This window comes from Mus musculus, chromosome 2, assembly GCF_000001635.26.
Source record: "Mus musculus strain C57BL/6J chromosome 2, GRCm38.p6 C57BL/6J".
Lineage (NCBI taxonomy): Eukaryota > Metazoa > Chordata > Mammalia > Rodentia > Muridae > Mus > Mus musculus.
Genome location: NC_000068.7, coordinates 163750303 through 163757668, shown reverse-complemented (window position 1 = coordinate 163757668; position 7366 = coordinate 163750303). Strand labels below are relative to the sequence as shown.

Below are 7366 nucleotides of genomic sequence, written 5' to 3'. Positions count from 1 at the left end.
TCAATGTGCATAAAGGGCTCAGGAGCGTTCTTCCCCCATAGCCTTGATGATGCTCACATCAATGCCCTCTTCCTGGCTGGCTCTCTTGTTTTGTCTTTATAGTCACAAAGAGACTCAAAGACATGCCCAGAGAAATCACGTGGGCACCAGGGTCTGGCTTCCTGCTGCCATACTGTCTTATTTATCCTTACCCTCCTCAGTACACCAGGCCATTTGACAGGATAGAAAAGGGCCCATTGCCTTCCACTGTGTAACATCCTCTTTCTCGGTTTTCTAGATGCTGGGCTTGGGACCCATGGCCATACCTGGGCTAAGGAAGCCTCTACCACGGAGCTGGATCCCCATTATCCTCGTTTAGTAACAGGACCTTCCTTCAAGCTCCATCGCAGTTAAATGTGGCTATAGGACTTCATAAATAAAAACTGTACAGAGACTCGGGGAACTGACCCTTTAAAAGGAAGGCGGCGGTGGCTTCTTCTCTGATCTTGGAACTGTTGAGGCAGCAGTCTGCACCTCAGCAGCTACAGTGGACACTGAGCATGGGGACTTTACACCAAAGGTAACAGAACAAAACTGGGCTAAGCTGTCTTCACAGAAACATGGCGTCATGGCCTGCCTCTGGATTTCATACATCAGAGAAGGAGAAAAGTGTCTTATAGTAGCCACTATCATTTGGGGATTTTCTGCTGTGAAAAGATGCTAATCCTCTTTTGTAACCCGAGTGAGGTCCAACCTCTCCCTGGCTCTCTTCCCAGCCAGAGATCCTGGGAGATCAGCCAGCAGGAATCTTGGCTATATGGAGTTCACATATCCAGGGCAAAGCTGGAGCACAGATGTTTTCTTTAGCCCCTACAAAGTTTAAAGAATTAGAAAACACCAATATGTATTTGGCTGTTAAAGTTTGTGGTGAGCTTTTATTGTTGTTGTTGTTGTTTGTTGTTGTTAGTTTGCTGCTGTTGTTAGTTTGAAGCAGGGTCTCATGTACTCAGACTGGCTTCCAGGTTACCATATGACCAGTGATGACCATGATTTCCTGATCTTCCTGCCTGAGTGTTCAAGTTACAGGCATGCCACCACACCTGGCTTATCCAGTGCAGGAAACTGAACCCTGGGCCTTCTGAATGTTCCATGAGCACAGCACCAACTGAGCTACATCCCTAGCCCTTGACTATGTCTTAAATGTTGAAGTCCAGGATTCTGGATCCTCTTTCCTGGCTGGAGGATCTGGCTGTTGGACCAATATTTCAGCACATCATTATTCTGCCTGTTTATTCATGACAGGGTCTCATGTCGCTCAGGTTGGTTTTAACTCACTATAAAGCTGAGAATGACCTTGAACTTTGGGTCCTCCTACCTCAACCTCTAGAATGCTAGGACTATAAGTGTGTGTCGTCAAAATGAACATTTAGATGTGGCATCTGCTACTACCTTGTGGTGGTTTCTTATCAAATGAGGATGCTTTCTTTGGCTCAAGAACGGGATTTTCCTAGGGCTCAAGACTATGAGCCAAAATATGTCCACATGTATGCTGCACTAGGGATAGCTCAGTATTCCATGAACTAGCGAACGTGTGTCATCTCCTCTATGTTGAAGAGGAAACAGCAGCTCTAGGCTTGCCTGAGGCCACAAGCCACGGGTCATCATGAGTTTTGACCATCTGTACTCTGTAACTGCTCTATCAGCATTGACCCTGCAACCCTTGGGTTTCTGGACGTGTGTACAGCCTCACAGGGGAGGAAGATAAACTTAATGATCTTTGTCATCATGTGTCACATTAGGAGGGGACAGCTTACCTGAAGAACTATGAATATGCAGAGTGAAGCATCATCCCCTATATTCTCAGAGCCTGGCACAGAGCCAGCCTAGAGAGCTCTGTTGAGCCAATGAGGAGGCCACACTCTTTAGTCGCCCGGCGTCAGTGCAGAACCAGCAGAATTGCTGCCCCCTACCCAGGGTCTTCCCCCAGACCTGGTTGCTGCCTGGCCTTGCCTGCTTTCCTCCAAGCACATCACTTAGCAACAAAACATTCATGCTCAACTCTGGCGCGTCTCTCATCAGCAGCCAACTCAGAGCTTTGGTTCCTCCCCCAATGAGGGGCTCACCAATTGTGGTTCTTGTGCCTCAGGACTGCAGGGCCTCTGGGAGGAACAGATGGCATCACATATGAGACCATACATAACATGTGTTGGTAAACAGTGGGAAACATCACCTGCCCTCACCATCTTGACTCTGCGTAGGGACACACCAATGCCCCGTTCAGATGAGGCTCCACTCTGTCTCAGGGGAGTCACAATGACCAGAGTTTCCTCTGATGCTCCAGCATACACACCCCACAACACGGAAGCTCACTTTTCTCAGAACTTGGCCTCTGCCTGGAGATCTGGAAAGAAAACAAACCTACCCACCAGCTAGCAAAAGTCATAGGGCTTTCATGTTTAATTAGTGTATATTAATTGTACAAAATAATGGGAAGATGCATGTAATGTGTTTTGATAACACTCCCCTCTTACCTTCTCCATTTCTCCTCCTCCTCCTGACCCTCGTCTGACCAACCCCTTTCATGATAATTTGCCCTTTATATTCTGGACTGAGAGAAAAGGTGACCTCCTGTGTTGGACTTTTCTCTCTTAACTTGATTTAATTTAACATGGAGACCTTTGGTTCTATCTGTTTTCCTTCTAACACTATGATTTCAGTCTTCTCATGGATTTTTTTTTTAAGACAAAGCCTCATGCAGCTCTCACTATGTAGCTAAGGATGACCCATTCCTTCTGCCTCCCCTTCCCAAGTGTTGGAATTACAGGCATGCCCCATCACACCCAACTTTTTCTTAGACCGTAGTTTACCTTTATATTTATTTATAGATATGGGGAGTGCACATAAATGAAGTGCCCATAGAGGCCAAAAGAGGGTGTCAGATCCTCTGGAATTGAAGTTACAGGCAATGTGAACTATCTCACAGGGTGCTGGAAATCATATTCAGAACCTCTGCAAGACCAATGTGTGCTCTTGAATCCAGTTCCCCACAGGGCTTTCAGACCTCAGGAAGATGATAGCAAGTCTTCTGGGAAGGGGAACAAAAGGGCTTCCTCAAGGAAGATACCTTCCCACTCGGCCGACTTTAGATGTTCCTAAACTACATTTCCCAGCCCATTCCACCCGTCTCTGTCTCTGTGACCCCTGATCCAGCTCTACCCTACTACAATGACCCCTACTGACTTAAATGTGCTTCTTCTGAGCCTGGCTTCCGCAAACTTCCTCTTCTGACTGGCTGTGGTCAACCTGACATCCAGGGCGAGTGCTGTAAATTCATCAGAACTGGAGGGGACCACCCACCCAGAATACTGAAGCAGCAAGACCCTCAGGGATCAGGGACCAGGGATCAGCATTGGGCCTGGTATTTGTTGCATACATCCTCTTTGCTACAGAGGTCACCAGTGAAAGATTGTAGAGGTTTTTTTTTTTTTTTTTTTTTTTCTTTTTTAGGTTTTAGTTTTTGAGACAGGGGCTCTCTCTCTACATAGCTCTGTCCTGAAACTCACATAGACCGACTGGCCTTTGAATTCACAGAGATCTGCCTGCTTCCACCTCCCAAGTGCTTGCATTAAAGGCCTGGCCTAGCAGATTGCAGATTTTTTAAAGTGAAGCACACCTGCCCAACCCCAACCCCCACACTTTGTTACTTTGTTACACTGGCTGGCTATTGGGTTACCAATGTTATTAGCAAAGCCTAACTTGTCTTAGCTGGAAATCACTCTTAAGCAATTTCCATAGTGCAATTTTCTAACTGGAACTGGCCTTACATATATTTGAGGCAGAGTCTCACTCGGTAGCCCTTAATTTTGTGGCAATCTTGCTTCCATCTCCTAAGCACTAGAAATACAGGCATGAACCACTTTGTCCTGTTTGGGATTAGCCCTGAGCCACTCCACCCTGGTTGGGGTTAGCTCTTGAACTTGGTTTTGCACAGAGGCTAGGAGAGCCAGAGTTCCAGTGTGCTTGAGAATCTATCTCAGTAATAAAGTGTGCTATGAGCAAAATGTGTTTGGGGGAAGGCATCTCTCTCCATCCCTCCTCCCACTTTGGGCCTGGTGTGTGTTGTGTGGAGATCAAAGCCAGCTTGTAGCAACTGGAAGGACCAAGTGACACACTCAGAGTATGGTGGAAAGTCTGAGAGACTTGTCTACAAAGGTGTGCACTATGCCTATGGGCTGCCCAAGTAACCCTGGCATCCCTCTACACGGTGAAAGCTTCTTCTCACTGACACCTGGATGAGCCCAGGCCAGTCTGTCTCTGCAGCAGGTACTATGCACCCACTGGAGTAAGCTCAGTTATGTTGAACTAACTACAGGTACTGAGAAGAGAGTGAAATCAGACTTAAACAATACCAGAACAACAGTGGGGAAGGGGATAGGGAAATACAGTGCTTCTCTGCCACTCAAGAAGTCTGGGGTTTGTTCTTTGCAAAAATATACACACAAACACACCCAATGATGGAGGAGAGTGTGTGTCTAAGCCCCTTGCTCCCCAGGCCCTCAGTTGGGTTAACTGCATACCCCGACAGCTCCCAGAGGCTGAGTGCAGAGCTCAGACTCATCACCTATCTGTTGCTAGGCTTTCTCATTGCCCTGCCTTTTTCTTCATTCTCCTTGTGGTGTTTCCTTCAATCTCTTCAAATAAACCTCAAACTTTGTCTCAGGATCTGCTAATAGGAAAACCCTAATGGAGGCAACGGGGGCCCAGGGAAAGCAGCCACACATGAGGCAGTTCTTGGGGTCACTGCCTTGGAGATGGGGAAAAAAGGGGAGGTGTTGGGGGAATAGAAGGGAGGGGTAGCCTGTCCGAAGTTATGGCCTTGCCAGAAAGACAGTTCTGCTTGATGACTGGGGAGTGCAGGGAATAAACAGGCTCACTTCTCCATCTTGTCACCTTCCCCCAGGCCCCTGCCTGTGCCACAGGCAAAAGAGTCCATGGTGTTGTGGACACTGTAAGGTTCCTTTGACAGAAGGACAGATTGTGTACCCAGTGGTGAGGCCTACCAAAGGCTTGTAGCCCACCCCACTCAGCTATTTTCCAGAAGTTTGGTCCTGCCTAGAGAGCAGAATTTCAAACACTCCAGAATCTAGACACTTTCCACATCTGGTCAGGATGGAGTCACACATTCTGCAGGGCTGTGGCAGGTGGAAGTCCCTGCCACCAGATACGGTGGCTGATGAGAAACACCTGCCACAGCTTTGTAAGTAAGGTATGAAGGCTGCGCTTCCCTGGACACTGAAGTCACCTGGGTTGCTGAAGGGCTGACTTTACAGTGTCTGACATAGTGGGATTTTAGGGGTGTCTGAAAGCTGGGCTTGGCTCAGCAACCAACTGGATTTCCCACCAGTGACGGTGTCTTCTAGTGGCTCAAGTTCCCAGAGCAAAAACCAGAGGTCCCAGTGGAAGTTGAAAGAGCCCCAAATCCCTCCAGAGAAGGAAGTTCAGTAGCCTCCTCTGCCACATTCTAAGAGCAAGTCCTTCAGGACATCCCAGGGCAAGACTCCATCAGGCAAAGACAGGATCAGCAAAGGCTTGTCACTTTTGGTGGACCAGGAAGTTATTTGCAAAGAATGAGTTGGATGGACTTTGGAGAAAGATTTGACACAGCCCAGGCCCAGCTATAGAGTCAGAATCAAATTCAAGTGCCACCCTCCCTTGCAGTGCACTAATCTTCCAGGAGCCCAGTGGCCTGTGCCCTCTTGGGGCCTCGGCGACTTCATTTGTAGACTGATAACAGTTTCTGCTTCACAGGGTGTAGACAGATTGAATGGAATGATGTTTTCAAAGTGCTTCCAGGACAAGGGCTAGGGAGGGTGTGTCCACATGTGATGGTGTATGGTCATGTATCTGAAGTAACAAAGAAACCTCCCACTAAGCTACAATGTGTTGGAAATGTTTCTCTTTTTTTGCAACAGAATCTCAAAAATCTCAATAATAGCTCAGCATCTTCTTGTCTCAGCTTGGTGAATACTAAGATTACAGGCACAAGTATTCCCATCCCTGTCTTAGAAGTACCATTTTGATCCACCCTCTCTCTCACTCCCACAAACAACTGAATCCCAAATCTGTATTCTGCTGCTTTCAAGTAGCAGGGATCTGAGTCCATCCTCTTGCCCAGAGTCGCCACGGTCTCACACCTGGATCTTTCCTGGTGTACCACGCTTTCTCCAGCTCCTTTCATGTTGTCCCCTCATGTAAGGACACCCGGGCATCCCCACCTCAAGGTGCGCACAAGTTACTTAAGGAACTTGCTACAATATAGCCCTGCATCCCGCCCCCAAAATCCCACCAAACCTAGAGTATGGTTCTAAACAGCTCACCTGTGAAGTCTCCCTGGCTAAATTTCTAGACTTGGAACAGCTGGAGTTTTCCAAACAGAAGTGTGATGCTGTCCTGAAACCACTGACAAACTTTCAGTGACATCTCTCTGAGCTTCCACCTCGCCTGCTGGCCTCAGCTCCCCTCTCCCCTTCCCATCCCCTCCTCTTTATTTGTAAGTTTGTTTAGTTTCAGATGAGAATTGCATCTCACCTAGTTCTGGGATACCACCATTAAATGGATGTTTCCATGTGCCCTAGGCTTCCCACAGAGTCAGCATGGCCCACCCCAGGGATGGCAGGACTGAGATTTAAGAGTGTTTCCCTTGCTTCCCATTTCTCCTCCCTGATGCATATGTTGTTATTTATATGTTCTAGAAGTTGACCATAGTATGAAGTTTTCTGCAGCGTATTTTTTTTTCTGCCCCCCTTTCACTACTGTGTCTGAGCACATGTGCTGTGCTTTGTAGCTGAAACTGGCTTTATTGCTGCAGAAACCAGTCCACTGTATTTACCCACAGCACTGATGTGAGCATTCTAAATACATCTCGATACGTGGGCATATTTCTCCAGCGTAACTGCCCCAGGAGAGATGAACTGTGTGTTCCTGTCCACCCCCTGTCTCCAGCCACCCTGGAGACTTAGTTCTCAGGAGTCTCTCTCACACACAACAGTGTTCTCTGCATCCCACCCGCCCTCACCTGGTGAACTCCGGCAGTCGCCGCTAAATCTCCCTAATTACACACTTCTTCTGCCTTGTGATTCTGCAACAAGTGGGTCTATCCCTCAAAATCCAGCCCCATAAGGCTTCAGGACTGTGTGGCTCCAGCTTCAGCCTGCACAAAGTAGGCGCCCAAGCAACACTGGAAGCCTCGGTACTGAAGGGGCCCGGAAGGGGCAGGTGAGGACATTGGAGTCGCGTCTGCAGGGGGCTCACCTGGGAGCTTCCTAGGGTGTAGCCAGCAGGGAAGGTCTGGGGTTCAGAATTCCGGGAAATGCGCGCCAGAGTTGCA

The 7366-nt window shown here is 48.1% G+C and overlaps 8 annotated features.

The window, feature by feature from the left end:
- Positions 1362 to 2133: an enhancer, noted in NCBI's record as "770 bp PstI-XbaI fragment". NCBI's record gives its function as "developmental regulation of Ada expression in placenta" and the evidence as "EXISTENCE:transgenic organism evidence [ECO:0001131][PMID:8999942]".
- Positions 1362 to 4253: a biological region, named in NCBI's record as "adenosine deaminase upstream regulatory elements". NCBI's record gives its function as "regulatory_interactions: Ada".
- Positions 1602 to 1633: a protein binding site, noted in NCBI's record as "FP1 AP-2gamma-binding site". NCBI's record gives its function as "necessary for placental enhancer activity" and the evidence as "EXISTENCE:protein binding evidence [ECO:0000024][PMID:9765260, PMID:8999942]".
- Positions 1738 to 1756: a transcriptional cis regulatory region, noted in NCBI's record as "contains two consensus GATA motifs located 7 bp apart". NCBI's record gives its function as "necessary for placental enhancer activity" and the evidence as "EXISTENCE:transgenic organism evidence [ECO:0001131][PMID:8999942]".
- Positions 2096 to 2120: a protein binding site, noted in NCBI's record as "FP3 RUNX1-binding site". NCBI's record gives its function as "necessary for placental enhancer activity" and the evidence as "EXISTENCE:protein binding evidence [ECO:0000024][PMID:16338472, PMID:8999942]".
- Positions 3113 to 3312: a transcriptional cis regulatory region, noted in NCBI's record as "200 bp region of the 1.1 kb forestomach element containing a cluster of putative transcription factor binding motifs". NCBI's record gives its function as "necessary for forestomach enhancer activity" and the evidence as "EXISTENCE:transgenic organism evidence [ECO:0001131][PMID:10187819]".
- Positions 3118 to 4252: an enhancer, noted in NCBI's record as "1.1 kb HindIII-EagI enhancer fragment". NCBI's record gives its function as "developmental regulation of Ada expression in forestomach in a copy number-dependent manner" and the evidence as "EXISTENCE:transgenic organism evidence [ECO:0001131][PMID:10187819]".
- Positions 4202 to 4213: a transcriptional cis regulatory region, noted in NCBI's record as "putative AP-2-binding site". NCBI's record gives its function as "necessary for forestomach enhancer activity" and the evidence as "EXISTENCE:transgenic organism evidence [ECO:0001131][PMID:10187819]".